The 21688-nt window shown below is 45.8% G+C and overlaps 1 long non-coding RNA gene across 4 annotated transcripts in view; it reads right to left on the bottom strand.

The window, feature by feature from the left end:
* The window catches only part of LOC114591375 (uncharacterized), a 182248-nt gene that overhangs the window by 14766 nt on the left and 145794 nt on the right, over positions 1 to 21688 (bottom strand). For 2 of the 4 annotated variants that reach the window (XR_013391927.1, XR_013391925.1), the window contains one exon: positions 20016 to 20634. The exons of the other annotated variants lie outside the window; for them this stretch is intronic. This is a non-coding gene — a long non-coding RNA (uncharacterized LOC114591375). Of the gene's footprint in view, positions 1 to 20015; positions 20635 to 21688 lie in introns of those variants that run through there. 4 annotated transcript variants of the gene reach the window in all.

The following is a 21688-nucleotide window of genomic DNA, read 5'->3' as shown; positions in this document are numbered from 1 at the left end:
AAAACTGCATTCCAGAACAATGATAGAGTGGGAAGAACAGGCAGGAAAGTAACTATTAAGCCTTAATGCATGAATTTGGCCACACAAGTACTACAAGGTAGGGCCAAATGTGATGTTTGCCTATGTATAGCTAGCCTAGAAATGAGAAAGGTGTAAAACTTATGAGGCTTCTACCACCATTTCTGCATTTCATGTTGGACGAGCCATAGTTAATATCAGGTTATTCAGAACCGAACAGAAAGTATCTTCCAGAGGTGCAGAAATCTTCTATTGTTGTGTTGTCCATCCTGGCAGCCCAAGCATCCCACTGAAGAAGAAAAAGCAGTGTCCTTCATTATCCCTTGTAATTAACCTATGTAAATGTGTGTTAATGACCACTTTGCCAGCAATTTATTCTCCTCGTTTTTCTGAGCCCTGGGTACTGCTGAATCACAAACAATATTAGAATTAGTTCTTAAGCATCTGGTGGCTACAATTTTTTAAAAAGGAAGATGGTATCAGAATGGAAGGGGAGACTTGAAAGGAGAGGGAGAGAAAGCAATTAAACTGTCAGCCATGATATCTGCCCTTTCTGTTGACTCCCGAAAGGTGATCCCAGCATATTTGTTGATGCCACAAACCTATGTGGAATGCTGATGGGGGCTGCCCTTGTACCTAAACACCTCCTTATTGCTCTAATCTGTTGGTTTTTATGCCGGTAAGATGGGGATTGATTGCTGCTGCCATCCTGCCAAGGATGCCAAGATTATGAGACTGAGACAAGAGACCTCTCAACTTGGCAAGAGACTTGAGTTTATTAGTCAAAGTAGCGTGCAGATGAAATGCAAGGGAGAGGAGATGGTGCAAGGAGGCCAAGAGAATATTGCTCCTGAATGGGTACAGCATGCCAGCAAAGCAGGAAGGGAGTAGCAAAGCAATGACATCTCTTTAATTTAACCTTTACATTCAGACACCTATTGCTGGTTTTGTGTTTCTGTGCACAAATTTATCTGAAGTTTTTAATTTGCCTACAGGGCCTTCAGGGGAGCTGTGGGAGCAGTTGTCCTCTGCCTCACACATCCATTTCTCCATAGCATCTGAATTGAGGGAGGCCATATAATTTCATGACCAGGGCCTGGATTTATTGCTGGGCTGGATGAAGGGAAATAAACTGAGCTTGAATCCTGGCAAGATGGAGGCACTCTAGGCAGTTAGTTCCCTTGTCTGAGAAATCGGCCAAACGCCTGCCCTGGATGGGGTTGGGGTCCCTCTGAAGGAGCAGGTTACACAATCTGGGAGTGCTCCTGGGTCCACCTTGGTCCAGCTTTGTCACTGAAGACCCAAGTGGCCTTGGTGGCTAGGAATTGCTTTTACCAGTTTTAGCTAGTATGACAGCTACAACTGTTCTTGGACCAGGACAGCTTGACAACAGTAGTCCAGGCACTGGCAGCCTCAATAATGGATTGTTGTAACGCATTCTATGTGGAATTTATACACAATTTTTGTTGATTATTGATAATTATTTTATGTTATTTTGTTTAATGCATACCACTTACAGATTTAGAAATTTTTGGTTTAGATTTTTTTTTCTAAAAAACAAAAGAGTACATGATCTGAAACCTGAGGAGAACAGTGTCTCAGCTCTCCATAAATGCTACCCTTGTTCTGTGATTGATCTCTTTTTATGAGACACAATTATTCTCATTTCACTGATGGGAAATTGAAGTATATTAAGAGTACCTGGCATAACTCATTTGATGGGTAATTTATGGAAGGCCGGGGGGTGGGGGTGGGAATCAAATAGTAATGCATCCTCCATCACAATAGGAGCCCCATTTGTGGATGGGGAAGCAAAAGGAGACAGAGGGAGAATTTTGTACAATATTCTAAATTTGCCTTCACTGGCCTGATACCTTCCCAGTGTTTTGAACTACAAAATCCATCAGCCCCAGCTAGTATGACCAATGATCAGGGATGATGGGAGTTGAAGTCCAAAACATCTAGAGGGCACCAGGCTATGGAAGCCTGCCTAAACCATGAGTTTTGCAACATTTCTGATTACTGAAATGACAGGAATGTATATAAGCTAGCATCTTAATTTTCTCTGTGAATAATTTCATTCATTCACTTCCATCTGGAATAGAAGCCGCTATAAGGATTCCTTAAAGGCTAATGCATTTAATGTGGCATAACCTTTCATTGGTTAGACACTCCCCCTCTAGTAAATGCATGAGGTGGTCTCCCTGACCAAATTTGGTACACCAACTGATACAAAGGTAAATAGCTCATGAAAGCTTATCGCACATTAAATATTAGTCTTTCCAATGACATATTAGGCCTCATGTTGTGCTGCATTATTTTAGCAAAGGCAATGTATCTCAACTCCCAAATATCCTAAGAAACAGTTACTAATATGTGCGTTATTGTTTAATACAAGGAAAGGGGCTTACATTTCTGCCACTTTCTGTCTTTCTTCTTCGGAAGAACATTGAAAATGCCAACAGTGTCACCGGTGATAGCATTAGGAACAAAAGTGCCAAGCTAACCATTTCAAGAACTTTTCTTGCATTTGTAACCAATGGCACTACCTTTTTTACATTGTCATTGCACTGAGCTGGTTAGTTTCCCCGTCCTTTCTTTTGTTTAACTGATTTATTATCACAATAATACAAGTAGAAGTGACAAACAGCTTATGCAAATACATGCATTAGCATAAACATAGCAGCAACAACAAACCCTGCACATTGCTCAGCCAATCAAAGCAATGAAGTTAGGCTAATTTTGTTTAGCTCCTTTCTGTGCCATTTTTTCACTGTGGATGACGCCCAAAATGGCTCACGAACAAACATCACAATGGAACGTCACATCTGAAAAAGCAATTTGTTGCAAAGCACATCAAACTAACTCAAACGAGACAAAGTCAGTCCTTCAACAAACACACCATAGCATGAAATTAATATTACAATGGAATGGTGCAATCAAATGTACAAAATCCAAAAGCAAGATTGAAATGAACATGAATTTTAAAATGGGGAATAAAACAGCTAGCTCAGGTCTTGCTACTGGTAGTTGCTGCTCTTGAAAGCGACCACAAGTCTGTTTCAAGACAGTTTCTTGTGGGTGGAGCTTTCTCGCCAGGCTGGATGCTGGTTCACAGCTGATGCCCTCACTTCTCTTCCAAGGAAAAATCCAAAAGCTACAGTCAGACCATCCTTTTACCAGGACCAATCAAAATGTCAAAAATAATAAGCATCAGAGAGAGAGAGAGAGCGCAGCAGCAGCAGCAGCAGCACACTGCAATCTCAATTTTAAATTCCATTGGTCTCAATGGGATGTGCCAAGGAATACTTCTTGGTACTTTTCCAAAATAATGTTCTTATTTAAATGCATACAACACAATGAACGTGTGTTGTTCTACAGTCTAAGGAACTCTGGTGCATTAAGTGTCCAGGATTCATTGTTTAACCACTTGGTTATTACAAGACCAAGTTAGGTGTATTTAAGGCCGAGTGAGAGTTTCTTGGATAACAAGGAGAAAATGCAGGGAATGTTTCATTGGCCTATGTGCTCAGCTTTCCCCATAGAGATGGTCTACTTCTCATTCCCCCTTGATGCATGCACAGGAGCACCTGCTTACCACAGTATGCTGAAACTCCCGTATTTCTATCCAGACTTCCTGTATACGCAGCTGGTTGCAAACTTCATCTTTCTTCGGATGCCATCTTTTCCTTTCATAACAGAAACAAGTGAAATTATTTCTCTTCCCAAATTTGTCTTTATTGAGGCATATTAATCCTACTTGTTTGGGATGTGGGTGGCACTGTGGTTTAAACCACTGTGCCGCTTGGACTTGCCAATCAGAAGGTTGGTGGTTCGAATCCCTGCGATAGGGTGAGCTCCCATTGCTCAGTCCCTGCTCCTGCCAACCTAGCAGTTTGAAAGCACACCAAAAAGTGCAAGTAGATGAATAAGTACCACTCCAGCAGGAAGGTAAATGGCATTTCCGTGCACTGCTCTGGTTTGCCAGAAGCGGCTCAGTCATGCTGGCCACATGACTCAGAAAAACTGTCTGCGGACAAACCCCAGCTCCCTCAGCCTGTAAAGCAAGATGAGCGCCACAATCCCAGAGTTGTTCGTGACTGGACTTAACTGTCAGGGGGCCCTTTACCTTTACCTAATCCTACTTGTAATTATTTTTTTCAGTTTAAAGTGAACATCTCATATATGACAAAATTTATATACCTCTTAATTTTGAAAACCTCCAAGCATCTTGCAAAAGCCATATAAAACTGTCATTGAAAATACAAAACAAAAATCAAACACTGAAAACAAATTGACATAAATCTGACCTACCTACCTATGATGTGTTAAAATTGCATGTTAAAGTTACATGTCTTGGTAGACTTGTCTAAACAAAAAAAGTGTTTAGCAGTTGCCAAATACAATGCAGCATAGGTGCCAGCCTAATATTAATGGGTTTGACATCTAAGCCTCAATGCGTGCATGAACCAGAGGTTGGTTGCATTTTATTTTGGAGAAACTATCAGTCAGGGCTATTTGAAAGGAGAAGAATTGGGAGACATGAAATCTTGCTTCACAAAAAAATCTCTCACTAACTTTAACAGACTAGGATTTCATCTGAGAGTTCTGATCCAGCTAAAGCGAGCTCCAGTTAAGCAATGGAAGGAAATGGTCACAATTAATGTGTTCCATTCTTTTCAGTGCGACTTACAACAGAACTAACTTTAGCCAGATCAGGACTTGTGGCTTGCCTTCTAAGATCTATGCCCCGGAAAGGGGAAATTATCTTAGTTCTTTGTTTGTCGATACAGCTATGCTCAAAGCCAAAGCCCATCAGTTTTTGTTTGAGAATCCAGTGAGAATTAGGAGGTCGACTTTGTTTGCTTTCAGCAGAAAACCAGAGAGGGAAATGGACTGTACTCTTGTGTTGTGGTATCCGTGATTTTATGCAATTTTGGTTTTTGTTTTATTTTTGCAACATTTCCTCTTCCCTTCTGTGTATGCTGTTAATTTCCATGGTGTGGAGTCTAGATTTGGATTACCAACTAACAAACCCTACCATGGCCAATGTAATCAATGGGATTTAATAAAAATAACAATGATCTGGCCAAAGTGCAGTCCCATTGATTTAAACTGGGGAGTTAAATATGTGCTTAAAGGCACAATTCTATGCTCACTTGCTTGGAAGTAAGTTCTGTAAGGGGACTGGATAGAATTGAGCTGCATTTCTCTAATCAATGGGATTGTGAGAACAGGATGCTGTGCTGGTCTGGGCCCTTGGTCTGATCCTTACATTCTGTATTATTATGACTTATAATTACTTTATTATGGTCAAATCATGCCCATAATTTATTCCTATAACAATGGTGAAATGGTTCTCAGAATCGCACCATGGCAGTGAGAGGAAGAAAAAAAGCGTGTATGAGTGCATGCCTGTTGTTTTGTTCTATCAATAACTTTTTCGGCAGCTGGGAATGGCTTCCAAAGCCCAAGGCTGGTATTCTGAAGCATATTAGTCATCGTTTATTTCTGTTCCACAGACATATTCCTGCCTGGGTGCCCACACAGGAACAGCAGCATCCCTAGTGATCAGCAGTCAAAACTGATTCCCTGCAATTGGACATCAAGGCAAGCGATATCCCCATGTCAGCTAATGAAGGTTAATTAAACCTAAATGGCTCAGGAGGGAGGGAAGGGTGGATTCCAAAGCCACAAAATGCCCACTGCTCCAGTCCCTCCCGTGGCTTGATCATTAATGGTTTTCACATAAGCCTCGGGGCTCATTTGCTTGACAAGAGCAAAGCGGGTAATTTTTACTGTAGAACACTTGCAAAAACAATGCCCTGACTGTGATCAAAAGTGACAGGCAAGTTATGTGAGCGGTTAACTGAAGGTTACTTTTTAGGGCCGAATTACTGAATAGATCAGACATCAGTTAGTTCATACATGAGTGAAAGAGGAAAGAAGGCAGAAGAGTGGGGGGTGGGGTGGACAGAAGACAACAGAACTGGAGAGAAAAGAAGGTGGGACAGAGAAAATATCTTAGCCTGGTTCCTTGGAATCATGACTTGGGATAGGGATTGTGCAAAAAGTTGTTCTCTAGGTGATTTGCAGTAAATCGGCAAGGATTTTTGATTCCCAATTGTTCAACAGCAGCAGCAAGACAACGACTTCTCCCAAGACCAAAGTTATAGTGCTGAAATGAAGAAAGCTTGGGCTACACAGGGTGGGTTTGTAGAAGGACTGTGAGCTCCATTCAGTTCTGGTACTCAAAACACATTGCTGGGATCTGAATTGTATTTTGATTTCTTTTGTTTCCTTTTGTTTTCTTTTGTTTCGTTGTTTTGTTTGTTTTGTTTTGCAACAGACTTTTGTGGATCCAGTAAGCCTGAAGTCTGGTCCACCTTGGCCAGGGAAGCCTTCCCTAACCATGGTGTTTTGGAGTACAACTTTCATCACATGGCTGTGCTGGCAAGGGGCTGCTGAAAGGTGTAGTCTAAAATTTCTGTAGGGTACCAGGATGGCAAAGGGTGGTCTAGGTAGGTGTGTGTGTACTCTCTCTCTTTCTCTCTCTCTCTCTCTCTCTCTCTCTCTCTCCATATATATATAGAGAGGGGGGTGCTGATCTAACATAATTTATTAATAGATGATGGCAGCTAGGGCAGTGGTAGGAAGGAAAGCAGAGGGGCCAAAAGTAGGTGGAGACAGAGACAAGGACAGGCAGAGCCAAGTAATTCTAGTTGTATTTCTGTCCTCTTCTCTTCTGCATAACAGCATAAGAATAGCCTGCTGGGTCTAGCCCTGAGGGCCTTCGGGCAATTCCCTCACATCGAGAAGTGAAGTTGCAGAGAACCAGGCAGAGGGCCTTCTCGGTAGTGGCACCTGCCCTGTGGAATGCCTTCCCATCAGGTGTCAAGGAGATAAAGAACTACAATACTTTTAGATTACATCTGAAGGCAGCCCTGTTTAGGGAAGTTTTTAAAGTTTGACGTTTTATTATGTTTTTATATTTTGCTGGAAGCCACCCAAAGAAGCTGAGGAAGCAGGATTCAAGCACAAGAACACTCCCTCCTCCTGTGGTTTCCAGCAACTGGTATTCAGAAGCAAGTTCTACAATGGTAACCCTGCAGTGAAGGATGAAGAAGCTGACAGCCGGTGCCAATCCCTGTACTGCTTGCAGATCAGAAGACAGACAGGTGGTGAGTGGCTGAGATAGGCGGGCAGTACTTCATTTACCCCAGGGTACCAGATATTTGATTTGTGCAAAACAGCTGAAGCAAACTGTGAAGACAATAAGTGTAACAGAAAGAGGAGCCTGGTAATGTCTAGCAAGCTGAGTTCTCTAATAAAAATTCACCTGTGTTTTCGTGTGCCTTTTTCCTGATAAACACAATTTTGTATGCTATTTTGTCTAATGTACACATTTTGGGTAAAGCAATTCTCCCTAATGTTATTTTTCAGTAATATGTACATTCATATGCACACTTTACTTGTGTGTGTGTTGCACATTTCATGGCTGGAGAACTGTTCTGCAAAATTCAGGAAGTGCAAAATTCGCAGGATGTCTGTGTTTTGATTCATGTATTGTTTCAAAAAGTGCGTATAAGCCACATTCCCCCTTGAATATGAATGGAAACATCCTCCATCCCTGACTGTCATTTTATAGAAAGAGAGACCCTTTGCCCACTTTCAAAATGGTGCAGCTGGTGGATTTCTTTTCCTTGCAGCCATTTTCTTTTAGTTCAGCCTCAGTAACAAATGACCATTGGAAGAATGTTTAAATTAAAGATTGAGTTCAAATTAACTTATATGAGAGATCTGGTTCTTTTGAGAGGTGACAACTGTATGTGGGTGCAAATACAATAATGTTCTTAATATCCCAGCTTTGCGAGCCTTGCCTGGATGAAAATCTAGGGAGTCAAGAAGACTCGAAGTGCTCATTTAATGCCCTCCCCCTGAAAAAGAAAGGTCCCACAAGACCTCTTAGGAAGGGAGAATGCAATTATTTATTGGCAGACAGGTTCCATTCTGGACCTGTCAGCCTTGACGAACGTTGCTTTCGCAAGTGTAATAAACTCTTGCCGGGTTGGACGTTGGCTGATTTGGTCCCTTGGGTTTTAGGAGGGAACGTTGTGATTGCTTCCTCCGCCTCCTCCCAAACTTAATTTTCTCCAATCACATCAAGCCCTCCCCCACCCCCGCCTTTTCCAATTTCCAACTCCCTTGGTAAGAAGGTCACCGTGTTCTGCCATAGCCGCAGGCTTGCGGGGCACACCCTAGCCTGATTGATATGGGGAGACTTGACGCAGGCAAGTGCTAAACCTTAAAAAGAACACCCGTTGGCTTTCTGATCACATCCCAAACTCGCTGTCAGGCTGCAAAGGCACCAGGATTTATAGCATTAAAATGAAGCGGCAGCCACGCATCCAGAAAGGAGAACAAAACTGGTGCAAGGGGGAGGGAGCCATTTCAGAACCAGTTTGGGAAATGAAGGGGGGGGAGGTCTTAATGTTCAGTTTTGGATCCCTCGCTTTATTTCTGGAAGGAGAAGGGCATAAAATGATAAATGTAATTTGGTCCAGCTTCCGTGGTGCTTTCCGTAAAGGTTCGGCTGGCTGCATTAGCTGGAGTCGTGACGCTTGCTGAAGATCTTGGCGCAGTGAGGGTGGCAGCCTTTTATCGGCGTACACAGCTTCTCTGTGAAAGGGATGAAGGTTTCCCCTTCAGGAGAAAAGCTCTCCAGAGAGGGGGGACATTAGGATTGCAATCATTCGAAGCACAAGTCAGGGAGCCTCTTGCAATTCAATCACTGCCAAACTTCCCGATCCTCATGCAGTTTGGGAGTGAGTTTATTGGTCACTCCTTTCTGCTGCAGGAAACTTTATTCCCAGCAGTACAGAATACAGAGATAAGTATCCCCCCCCACCCGTTTCCATTCATTGGTGTCCTCTGATCCTTTGGAAGAAGGTGTGGGGAATAAGTCTAATGATTATCCGGAGTGCACAGGTATTGTTATGACTTATTTTAGGGCATGACTATTTCCCAGAAGTGTGCAGTTCAAACCCCTAGTGGGTAGCAGTGGGGCTGAACAGATTGGTGGAGCCACCACCACATCCAGAGTCACACCACCACAAGGCAGAAGGTTGTGGAGGCAAGAGAAGTAATTATGAGTCAGTTTAACTGGACCTGGTTAGGATTCAGAGCATCCTTGCGTGACCCAACTCTGCTCTCTGTGTGTCCTGTTTAGAGGGTATGTGCTACCTAGCAGGGACGCGGGTGGCGCTGTGGTCTAAACCAGGGAGCCTCTTGGGCTTGCCAATTGGAAGGTTGGTGGTTCAAATCCCCATGATGGGGTGAGCTCCCGTTGCTCTCTCCCAGCTCCTGCTAACCTAGCATTTCGAAAGCACACCAGTGCAAGTAAATAGATACCAATGCAGCGGGAAGGTAAACGGTGTTTCTGTGTGCTCTGGTTTCCATCATGGAGTTCCATTGCACCAGAAGCAGTTTAGTCATGCTGGCCACATGACCCAGAAAAACTGTCTGTGGACAAACACCTGCTCCCTCAGCCTGAAAGCAAGATGAGCGCCGCAACCCCATAGTCACCTTTGACTCAACTTAACTGTCCAGGGGTCCTTTTACCTAGCACTGGTAGGGATGCTGTTAATGGTTACTTCTGCCCACCTGAAGTTTAAGCGGGTGGATATGGAAGTTCCACACCAGTGGACCCACCGGTGGAGTCCAGCAGAACTTGGTGGGGTAACACTTCTGCCTCATCTCCGTCTATTGTGACAGAATGTGGGGGGGGGGGAGGCGCGCGGAGGCAGATAAAAGTTGGATTGCTCTCGGTTATGTCTGGTGCCCACTGGAACTGGTGGGAGAGCAGAGGAAGAGCCAACTAATTCTATTTGTATTTATTTTTTATTTTTCTACTAAATTTATTAGTCATTCTTTCTTGCCCAAGGCAACTCAAAGCAACTTCCAAATGAACAAACAAACACAACCCACATAGACACATTAAAACCAAGAAAAACACACATTAGAGACACTCTGCCTTTGTCTCCATCCTCCTCCTGCTGTGTTCTACAAGCGGCAACACTGAGACTCAGAAAGAGCATACTGATGGGCAGTGCCACCCTCTGGGCTGGATATAAGGAAGGAGACAGGCAGGTGGGGCCTGACTGCAGTTGGTGGGGCCTAAAGGTCCAGCCTCCACTGATTGTAGTTCCTTTGGGGAGAGAGAAATAGGAAATCACTCACATTACTAAGAGTCCCTAGTTTCTTCAGAGAAACTTTTCCCTTTACTGGAATGTGTCCTCTTTCCAATTCCAGAGAGAGCCTTTCAGGTTAAAAAAAAGGGGGGTGGGGTGGAAAACCATTGGATAACTCATACCATTAAATAAGTAGTAACCTCCTCCTCCACTCCCACCTCCCACTTCCGCCATGATTTTTTGGGAGGCTTTTGTTTTCCCTGATGAAAGGGTGAAAAATATATCTTCAAAATGTTCAGCGCCACTCTAGTTTTAACAATGGTATTAACGTCCCCTTTGTTGCTTCTCATTACAATTGAGGCTTTCACAATCACCTTTGTCCTTTGAGCAGGGAAGATTGGGTCCATGCTGCAAATGTTGCCACTGGAGTGTTGCCACTACCTCATCTCAACTCTAACTCTGCTCTCCTTTATGGCAGAGATGGATAATTTCGGGCTTGGAAGCCAAACCTTCCCAAGGCTTGGAGGCAACACCCCTTCCCCAGACACCCCCTCTTTCATCAGGACTTGCCTTTCATTGACCTTGAGTCACATCCTCCTTTAATGCTGGAATGTGCCCTTGAACTCTGGTAGTGCTGCTTGCATTGGGTTTTGTTTTGTTTAATCATGAAAATATTGCATTTTGTAAAACTCTTAGCACGCAAGTGTTCCCTTCTGAGAGCACAGTGCCTGCCCACAGAGATGTCCCCCATTTAGCAAGAGGATGCATTTCCACAAGCCGATTGCCCTTCTGAAAAGCTTCCTGGAGGGCCATGTGCCTGTGGGGAGAGGGGAGGGCCGGAGGCAAAAGTGGATGGAGCAATGGGGTGTATTTCTAACCATTGGTCAGTGGTTTAGTTTCCGCCCATTCTCCTTTCCCTCTCCTCATTGTCATTCTATCCACCATCAGGCAGGCAAGCAGCACTACCAGAGTTCAAGGGCACATTCCAGCATTAAAGGAGGATGTGACTCAAGGTCAATGGAAGGCAAGTCCTGATGAAAGAGGGGGTGTCTGGGGAAGGGGTGTTGCCTTCAAGCCTTGGGAAGGTTTGGCTTCCAAGCCCGAAATTATCCATCTCTGCCATAAAGGAGAGCAGAGTTAGAGTTGAGATGAGGTAGTGGCAACACTCCAGTGGCAACATTTGCAGCATGGACCCAATCTTCCCTGCTCAAAGGACAAAGGTGATTGTGAAAGCCTCAATTAATTCTGCAGTTAGGTCCCAGCATGAGTGGAGAGGCCGGGATGTCAATGCACCGCTAGTGGGTGGTGGTTTCATCTTATAAGGGCACTTCAGGCAAGAAGACCAAGACATACAAGGCACCAGTTTTCCCAACATAGGCCCTGGGGTTTTCCCTCAGCTTTCCCTTAACCATCCACATAGTCTTCAAGTGACTTTAAGCACCCTGGTGATTTTAATCTGTCCGAATCTGCATCTGATTGGCCATCTTGCTCTTTATTCTCGTTATTGTGAGTTGCTGGCCCTTTTTTGTAATTGTCAGCATTATAGTTTTTAAACGGTTGTGAGACAACTTGGACATTAAGAATTTTTTCCCAAAAGGTGGGTTAACACCCCACAAAAAAATCTCTCAAATAAATAAATGCTTAATACTCCTTCACCTTCTGTGTTGAATCTCCTGCACCAATTAACACTTGATCTGAGAATGTGAGACTTGGCAATTGGTCAGGAAACTACATCAGGTATAAGCTTTCTTGGCACACTGGGTTTTGCTGTTGAAGCAACTCGACAGCATTGATGGACTCATAAACAGCCTGGATGTGGGGGGTGGGGGTGGGGGAACTCGCATATTAAAAAGAGACAAAAGATCATAAAGGAGATGGGAGGATAGGAAGCTTACATTCAAAGAACAAGCAACGGATTTGGCATGGTAGCTGGACAGACTGCAGGAAAGAAAATGCAGGAGCTTGGTGGCCAGCCTCCAGGAAACCATCAAAATATCATGATGGACTTGCTGAATGTCCAGATGCAAATGGCTACAAATGAGTATGCAAATACCTTTCTTAAACAAAAACTGATGAAATGAGAGCCAATTGAAGCCCCCAAGACCTGATGAGAATAATTAGAGCAGCATTTGACATAAGCCCTGACAACAAAACAGTAACACAAAAGCCTGGCTTGTTGAACATGTGCTTGAGACACAGGAATTAATTGTCCAAGCCATTGTTGATACACTCCAATATGTTAGCGGTTCCACACATTTGCTTAAATTGTATATGTATGTCATATTATTGTTTTTAAATGCATCCTGTCTACTGCATGACTTGGTGTGTTTTTCTGTAATATTTGGCTATACAGACTGTTCATTCTTGGCACTCCCGTTCACTGTTGGCTGGTTGCATTGATTGACTATGTGCAGAAGAATCCCAAACGTATTTCTTTAAAATACAGTCTTTATTCCATTGTGCTCACAATCTATGCATTCATTTGAGGCCTAAAATCTTCCTCTGTACTGTAATAAGATTTGAAAGGTGGAATCTATTCAGTCATATACTTGAGACAGATGTCACTGAAGATGACTAGCAGTGGACTTTGCATGTACTACACAAACTAGATCAGGACAAACTAAAGTTTGAGATACTGCTGTTGCTGGCACCTATCTGTTTCAAGAGACAATGGAGTGCACCTTTGAGGGTGAAGTCAAACCACTGCATCTGTTGCACCAAAGTGACCTCCAAAGGGCAAAAGCTTGGGCAATGTGTACAATGTGTTGCCTTGCTGAATGTGGTCCAAATGAAAAGAGAGCAATATGTTTGGCACCAGCTAGAAGTAAGGAAAGGGGAGACTGGCTGATAGACATCCCTGCCTCACAGCAAGCTCTGAATACATGACCTTGGCTCTTTCTGCAAGATTCTATTACTTTGTTCAGATTTTGAATTATTGGGAAGGAGAGTCTCCATCTTCGTTGTTTTATTCATTGCCTTTGAACCCATGGACCTCCAGAAATTGTTGGACTATAACTCTCATCAGTCTCAGCCAGCACAGTGAAAAGTCAGGGGTTATGATAAAACAAAGTCAGGAGACCCTTCTCCCCAATTGTCATTGTGTTCCTCACAGAACCCTAAGTTTCTGTGAATGAAACAACAGTCCCCAGGAATCTGAGGGATTCTGAATCTCCCTGCTGTAGTCAACGGAGGATGCTTGTTTTCCCTGGAAGGGTATTTATTTATAAAGGGCTTCCTAAATCCCCTTTCTGGCCCAGAGCCCAACTTGTGCCATTGAGGCGGGCTTCAATGGCAATGGCAGAGGCAAGAGCTTTACAGAAGGTGATGCCAAGTAGCTATAGACAACCATGTGGTCACATCGTATAACATTCCAGCTGGAGGCAAGCACACTGGGCCCCAGGACTGTCCTGCCTCCATCTGTTCTGTCAAGAGGAAAGCTGTGCTGTGCAGTTACAGCCCAACTGTAGGCATATGAATAAAAATTCATTAAGGAACAATCAAGTTGGTTAACAAGTGAATACCTTGTTTGTTGTATAGCAAGTGATATTACATAGACCATGGGTAGGCAAACTAAGGCCCGGGGGCCAGATCCGGCTCAATCACCTTCTCAGTCTGGCCCGTGGACAGTCCAGGAATCAGTGTGTTTTTACATGAGTAGAATGTGTGCTTTTATTTAAAATGCATGTCTGGGTTATTTGTGGGGCATAGGAATTCGTTCATATTTTTTTCCAAAATATAATCCAGCCCACCACAAGATCTGAGGGACAGTGGACTGGCCCCCTGCTGAAAAAGTTTGCTGACCCCTGATGTAGACACTAAGGAACCCACAAGGAGTTGTACTACAGCATGAAATGCAGTTTGCTTCGTAAAGCCTCTGCATGGAGTGATTCAGGGTAGCTTCCTTATGTTGTGTGTAGTATGTACAACAGGCCCATAGCAACCCTATGTTCAAAGCTGGGTTCCAATTTCAGATTTAGACACTGTCCAAAAGCATCTCTCTTAACTGAGTGAGTAGGTCGTGGAATGTCAGATAATATTCTTAGGGTTGCATCCAGTGTTATGCAAACATACCTTCACTTACACAGCAGGAATCATGTGGATTCCTTCCCTTGCATCCTGCAGCCCCGCATGTACTCCCAAATCTTACAGTGCATAGGTTCCCCAACCCATCCAGAGGAGATTTTGAGGGTGTGCAGGGGAGCTGTAGGCAGGAGGGGAGGAATGGGAAGTCCTACTGGACTCTCCTTCCTTGGAGGTTTCTAAGCAGAGGTTGGATGGCCATGTGTGCCATGGATGCTTTTGCTGAGATTCCCGCATTGCAGGGGGTTGCACTAGATGATCCTTGGAGTCCCTTCCAACTCTATGATTCTATGAGTGGACATCTCCTCTGCTCATGCAATGGCAGAGTTGGATACAATCCACAGTGTGTGAAAGCATAAAATATGAGGCAGTGGTTAGGATGTTGGATTAGAACCAGGGAGATCAGGCTTCAGATCTCTGCTCAGTCACAAAGGTCACTGGGAAAAGCTGGGCCATTTACAAGCCTGCCTCACAGGGTTGTTGTACAGTCCTATGAGGAAGGTTAGGCAGAGAACATGTAGCTCTTCGGAGAAAGAGTGGGATAAAAATTAAATTTGACCTAAGAGTTGCACTCTCCTCTCTCTCTAGGAGAACGAAGCGCGGTCCCAGCCCCAGAGTCCCAGCACTGGCGCAGCACGCCTCCCTGCAGGGCACCTGTCATGGGGACGCCTGGTTGCACCCTCTCACACCCTCAGAATAATGTGCCTAGGGCCACTGCCCCCACAGCCCTGGTCACGCTATGCCAGTGCCTCAGTGAGATTGGATCCAGTAGGGTTAGTGGCCTCCCCCAATTATTATTAACTTTCCTCTTGAAGGTCTGTTTAGTATTCCTACATTCATCTCCTACACAGCTGTATAGAGGAAGATATTGCAGACACAGATCCAGCTTGGAGGCCTCATCATTGGTACAGAGGGTATCACAGAGGCACCTCAGAAGCATGTGGAATTAAGCTTTTGACTGAAGCGCCATCGTCTGTTGAATGATATTCCTTCTCGCTTCCGTCTACTGCGCTCATTCCAGCCCACGGGCATGCTCTTGGCATGTTACTAATTTGAGTTTGTGTCTTTGGTTCACTACACTCATTTGTTCCAAGGGGGGGGAGAGATTATAGAAAACAAAGGGCAGCAAAATTTCCTTCTTTGGCTCAGCAGAGGAAGTGGAGGTGAGGTGGAAAGAGAGTGGAATTAGGTCCTTGTTCAACACTGAATGGACAAATGGTTGGTTATGGCTTCATAATTTCTGGTTGGGTGGCTTTGCTCAAGAGCATCCTTGAGCAAGACCTTACATAAAGGAACAGAAATTTGCAGGCCACCATATCACAGGCAATGTGTGATGTTCCGCTTCATAATTGGGAGAGGTGTCATGCACACTCACATTCCAATAATGTGGAAGAGGCAGGATGCCCAAACATAGACTACTCTGGACTTTTTGGATCCCTCATACAAAATGAGATCAGCAGTGGAGTAATGGACCTTTTGTAGGACTTGAACCCCCTGGTGAATGTGTGTCCTTTGGAGGCAGCCATAGGCCTGACAGTTTTTTATTTTTATGATAGGAAACTGCCTTATATACCAGGTCAGGTTACTAGTTCATATAGCTCAGTATTGTCTACACTCACTGGCAGTGGTCCTTCAAGCATCCAGTCAAGGATTTCTCCAGGAAAGGTACCTGGGGTGGGGCAAAGCTATGGAGCTGCTGTCCAGACCTTGAGACACTTCTGCTTAGCTGGATGAAACTGGGCAAAGTTGGGACCACATGGTTGCACTAGTGGGGGTGCTGGATTGGTGGTGGCCACGTAGCCACAACTTAACCGCAAAGCCATCCATGTAAGCAGAAGTGATGTGCAGGTGTTGGAAGGATGGCTCTCTCTCAAATATCATTGCTGGGTCTTTCCCAGCCCTGCTGGAGATACCAGGGACTGAATCTGGGACCTTCTGCATGCAAAGCAGACTCTATACCACTGAGCTACAGCTTTTACATTCTCTCTTAAGAGGAAGGCACATTTGGCAAACCCTCACCATGATCAACTCCTGCCCCAAAACCTATGTCCCCACTGTGGGGGGCCTCCACAGTCACATACGGACTCACTGTTAAACCGTGTTTATGGAAGGCAATTCCATAAACCGTGTTTATGGAAGACAATCTTACTCGGCTATGAGTGGTGAAGAAGAAGAAGAAGAAGAAGAAGAAGAAGAAGAAGAAGAAGAAGAAGAAGAAGAAGAAGAAGAAGAAGAAGAAGAAAACAATCTCTCTCTCTCTCTCTCTCACACACACACACACACAGAGAGAGAGAGAGAGAGAGAGAGAGAGAGAGAGACCCAGACAAGGAGCAAAGCCAGGAGATTTACCAAGATCCTAGTTTGCCATTATGCACGGTCCTGGTGGCTGTTTTCAGCATGGTGGGTCACTATTTGTCCAGGTCTGCCTTATATAAGCATAAGTAGGAAATGGAATGAAGAATAAGGATGGCCTGCTACTTCAGGCAACATAATAGCAACAAAGAAATGGAAGAATTGTTTGTGTGGGAACTATACCCTTTTTTGGAGACCAGTGAGGTTCTTTCTGCATTGCTATTTTCACAGAACACATCACCAGATGGTGCTGTTACATAGTACCATTTGCAGTCCTTTCTTATATACTTTCAGACGTCATCAGCATAAGTTAGGGATACCTTTCCTAAATGCATAGCTGCCCATTTTGCTGTGTCTGAAACCCCTAGCCCTTTGATCAACATTGAGTTATTTTGCCTTCACTGGCCTAGGATTGCTTGTTTTACGATGGAGCTACTGTTCGTGGAGTAACAAGCATGAGAAGATGCTAACCTTGGTGGTAGATTTTTTTTAATGATTGTTCAAATTTGTTTGTGTGGCACCACATCTCAGTACTGCAATCTGTTAGTGGTTTAATCAAACAAGGCCCTGAAGACAGTTATGCAGCTGTTAGCAAACATTTTCTGCAAAGTTATGCTATGTATCAGGGACCCTGAAACTGTATTCACTCCGTCATGCCATCTGGGTGGGCAGGCACTACAGTAAATTAAGTGCTTGTGAAAGCTTTGTATTAGCTTCTTAAAAGGGGGAGGTGAGGAGGTTGGATTGGATATTTAGATTCTGCCAAGTCCCAATTCTGAAATGAAAATGGGAATGTCCATGGCTTCAAAAGATCTGATCTGCATAGGTGAGTATTATATATTTTAAAGTTTCCTTCATTCTTTTGATATTTCAGAAGGCTTTTTTTTAGTTCATACATTCTTAAACTTGTTTAAACCACTATTTAAACAATTTGTATTCTAAACATATTCTCTTTTCTTCCAGATCGTCTTTATTTCCACCATGAGATGCATATTGAGGAACAAAACCTTTATTTTTTAAAAAATCACATTTAAATGTTTCATTCAAATCCATCTATAGTTTCATGAGGAAAATCACAAATCTGTAAGGATGTTAATACAGTCTTAAAACTATAAAACCCATGATGCAGGGTGAATGTGAGTGAATCACACTTCTATGAAAACATAGAAGCCTTTAGTTAAAGTGAAGAACTGATTATCTTGAATGCATCTTTGCACAACCAAAATTGCCTTCGGCACCTTTATATATAGTATATACAGCTCAAGATTGAAAAATGGAACTGCAAAATGGTATTTCTCCAGTAGTATTTTTTTTTTACTGACACCATGTGAAGGTCACTGCATCAGTTGCACACCCAATACTGAGCAAATTCAGAATCTACATTAGAGCAGGGATCACAGATGAGAAAGTACCATATTTTTCGCACCATAGGACGCACTTTTTCCCTCCTAAAAAGCAAGGGAAAATGTGTGTGCGTCCTATGGAGCGAATGCAGGCTTTCGCTGAAGCCTGGAGAGTGAGAGGGGTCGGTGCGCACCGACCCCTCTCGCTCTCCAGGCTTCAGGAAGCTATCCGCTAGCCGTGGGAGACCCAGCTCTCCCACGGCTAGCGGACCGCTGCGCTAATCCAGAAGCTTGGGGCGTGCGGAGCACAGCGCGCCCCAAGCTTCTGGGTGCCGGCAAGGTCTCGCTAGCCCTGGGAGAGCCACGCAACGTTGCGTGGCTCTCCCAGGGCTAGCGAAGCGCCGCGCTAATCCCGAAGCTTGGGGCGCGCGGAGCTCAGCGCGCCCCAAGCTTCTGGGTGCCGGCAAGGTCTCGCTAGCCCTGGGAGAGCCCCGCGACGTTGCGTGGCTCTCCCAGGGCTAGCGAAGCGCCGCGCTAATCCCGAAGCTTGGGGCGCGCGGAGCTCAGCGCGCCCCAAGCTTCTGGGTGCCGGCAAGGTCTCGCTAGCCCTGGGAGAGCCCCGCGACGTTGCGTGGCTCTCCCAGGGCTAGCGAAGCGCCGCGCTAATCCCGAAGCTTGGGGCTTCGGGATTAGCGCTCCACTCAGCTTGCTTCCCGGAGCGCAGGGCGCCCTGAAAGCAGAGCTCCAGGCACTTCGGGAACACATCCGCAGCATGGGGAGCCTTGCAGGAATTCCCCACAGGGCTCCCCACGCTGCGGATAGCAGCCTGCTGCCTGGCGGGTGGGGCGCCCTGAAGCAGAGCGCCCCTCGCGCCAGGCAGACATCCGCAGAGTGGGGAGGCTTGCAGGAGTTCCCGACAAGGCTCCCCATGCTGCGGATAGCAGCCTGCTGCCTGGCGGGTGGGGCGCCCTGAAGCAGAGCGCCCCTCGCGCCAGGCAGACATCCGCAGAGTGGGGAGGCTTGCAGGAGTTCCCGACAAGGCTCCCCACGCTGCGGATAGCAGCCTGCTGCCTGGCGGGTGGGGCACCCTGAAGCAGAGCGCCCCTCGCGCCAGACAGACATCCGCAGAGTGGGGAGGCTTGCAGGAGTTCCCGACAAGGCTCCCCACGCTGCGGATAGCAGCCTGCTGCCTGGCGGGTGGGGTGCCCTGAAGCAGAGCGCCCCTTGCGCCAGGCAGACATCCGCAGAGTGGGGAGGCTTGCAGGAGTTCCCGACAAGGCTCCCCACGCTGCGGATAGCAGCCTGCTGCCTGGCGGGTGGGGCGCCCTGAAGCAGAGCGCCCCTCGCGCCAGGCAGACATCCGCAGAGTGGGGAGCCTTGCAGGAGTTCCCCACAAGGCTCCCCACGCTGCGGATAGCAGCCTGCTGCCTGGCGGGTGGGGTGCCCTGAAGCAGAGCGCCCCTCGCGCCAGGCAGACATCCGCAGAGTGGGGAGGCTTGCAGGAGTTCCCGACAAGGCTCCCCACGCTGCGGATAGCAGCCTGCTGCCTGGCGGGTGGGGCGCCCTGAAGCAGAGCGCCCCTTGCGCCAGGCAGACATCCGCAGAGTGGGGAGCCTTGCAGGAGTTCCCCACAAGGCTCCCCATGCTGCGGATAGCAGCATGCTGCCTGGCGGGTGGGGCGCCCTGAAGCAGAGCGCCCCTCGCGCCAGGCATACATCCGCAGAGTGGGGAACCTTGCAGGAGTTCCCCACAGGGCTCCCCACGCTGCGGATAGCAGCCTGCTGCCTGGCGGGTGGGGCGCCCTGAAGCAGAGCTCCCCGCCCGCCGGACAGACATCGGCCAGCCCCACAAGCTTGGGGGACAGCAGGGAGGCGCAGCGCAACTATCCCGCTGTTCCTCGACCTGGTTCGGTTTCCCTGACCTGCTTTTTCCTTTATTTCCCCCCCCAAAATTTTTTCCTTTATTTCCCCCCCAAAAAACTAGGTGCGTCCTATGGTCCGGTGCGTCCAATCGTGCGAAAAATACGGTAATTCTCCCCACACCCAATTCCAAATAAAAATGTAGCCTCTGAAGCACAGGGGCAAAACCTGTATCATGGATTCAGAAGTAACTGTAGCCCTCCTCAGTCACCAAAGCCTCACGCAGTGAGGGAGATGGACCTATTGACCTCACTGTCTCCTTTAGGTCACCATCACTAGCTTCATTGCCTTATATGCATTGGGGTTGGAACCTCTACACTATGTTCCTTCTGTCGTTTTTGCTCCTTCTGTAATTTGGAACCCTGGAAGATCAGGGTACTAAATTGCATGGGAAGCCTACATGGGTACAGCAAGCTCATACCCTCATCACTCAATAGAAGAAATGAAAAGAGGGTTAATGATTCTCCCAGCTTCAATCTTAATTTTCCCTTAAAAGGGAAACACAAACACAGTCTTTGTCAAGCTTCAGTCATTATGGTATCTATACCTGGAAATGGAGTGAGCTTTGAGGACTGGTTTGTCACTCCATGCATTCGGGTTTCCCGAGCGGCGGATCTTCACTACCACTTTCAGAAGACTTGGAAGTCGGTTGCTAAGCTACCATGCTGGGGTGTTGGAGGCAACACATGACAAAATGGTTTCTGGGCTTGGGTGGTTCAGCCTGGTGAATCCCTAGGAAATACAAAGTTCCATTGTATGAGTCATTGGTGAATGAGTTGGGAATTGCGGAGTGACTTAAAGTATCTTAAAGCTGAGATAATGTTGGGTGGCAGAAGTGTGGAAGGACTGCTACAGGAGGATGGGAAGATGGCCGAGAAGTGTATTGAGTCTTCAGTGTGTAAGATGTTGGGCAAATGCCCATGCCTGCACCACTTTTTTTCAGGAAAGGCATCTGTTGAGCTAAATAAAATGGAGGTGAAAAGGAAAGAAATTCTAGGGCTAACTGACAAATTAAAAATTAACAAGTCAGCATCTGCACATGGCATGCACCCAAGAGCTTTTTAAAAACTCAAATATTTTCCTTCTCACTAAGCCAATTGGTAAGAGCCTCTTTGGGCACATCTAGACTTCATTTTTGCTGTGCTTTCCAGACATAGGTCTGCACCTTAAGGCTCCATGTCCAAATGCTTGTTTGTTTGTTTGTTGGTTGGTTGGTTGGTCTCTGTGCTTTCCCCCAGAAAGCCTGTGTTTTACCAGCAAACCAGTTTCAGAGCAAATAGCAATCTGCAGAAAAACCTGATTGCTGTTTGCTCCAATTCAGTAGGAAAACTTTTTTTGTGAGATGTTTAATGCAGTCAAACCAACAATTCATGGTTTGACTGCATAGGCGTATGAAGGGACTCAGGCCAACGGTTTCCTGTAAACTTGCTAGAGAGAGCACTGGATCCTGATTCTGTCCAGTTCAGTCACATGACCTGGCAACCCAGCAGAACTTACAAGGCAAAAAGGGTTATGTAGGTCAAACTCTCTTTTAAAGGTAAGTTTTCCCTCTGCCGGGCTTGGGCCAGCTCCACTGGCAGTAGCCTTTCTCCTGAATGAGGTTTACATCTGGCATTTTTTTCTTAAGCCTACATAAATGACATTGGCTTCCCATATTTAGTATTGCTTCCTAAGCCCAGTTCTAAAATTACCTGGCTGCACCACTGAAAAGAGCAAGTTTTGCCGAGGACGTGTCAGCCATACTTCTGTAAAGGAGCTCCTGACTTCTACGGAAGCTGTGCTTCTG

Source organism: Podarcis muralis, chromosome 2, assembly GCF_964188315.1.
Source record: "Podarcis muralis chromosome 2, rPodMur119.hap1.1, whole genome shotgun sequence".
NCBI classification, from domain to species: Eukaryota; Metazoa; Chordata; class Lepidosauria; order Squamata; family Lacertidae; genus Podarcis; species Podarcis muralis.
Note: the sequence above shows the minus strand (reverse complement) of the source record. Positions and strands in the feature narration are given on the sequence as shown.